The following is a 392-nucleotide window of genomic DNA, read 5'->3' on the forward strand; positions in this document are numbered from 1 at the left end:
ATTCACTCACTCTAACACTTGAGGTTTAGATCATATCAGCAGGAAATAAAGGATGATAGCAAACGCGGTCAGCAGTTAACAGTTTATTAATGACCGAGAAAGATATCATATGACTTGACTTCACTATGACTTCAGTAGGTAGGATAGAACAAGAACCGAGGCAGGAAGTGAAAATCTAGGAAGTTGAAGTCATGAGAGGGGGGGGGAGGTAAACCCAGGAGGCATATGGTGGAGGGCGACCCCTGGAGTTCGAGTGTGACTTGGAGAATGAGTATCCTAGGCTACTGTTATATATTCAGGCGATTCGGAGGGATAGCACTGCCTGGGTAGCCTTAGAGCCAAGCGGGGTCCCTTATCGTTGGGAATGCGTGGATTCTGGCAATACGTATTTT

The sequence above is a fragment of the Penaeus monodon genome, chromosome 19 (genome assembly GCF_015228065.2).
Source record: "Penaeus monodon isolate SGIC_2016 chromosome 19, NSTDA_Pmon_1, whole genome shotgun sequence".
Lineage (NCBI taxonomy): Eukaryota > Metazoa > Arthropoda > Malacostraca > Decapoda > Penaeidae > Penaeus > Penaeus monodon.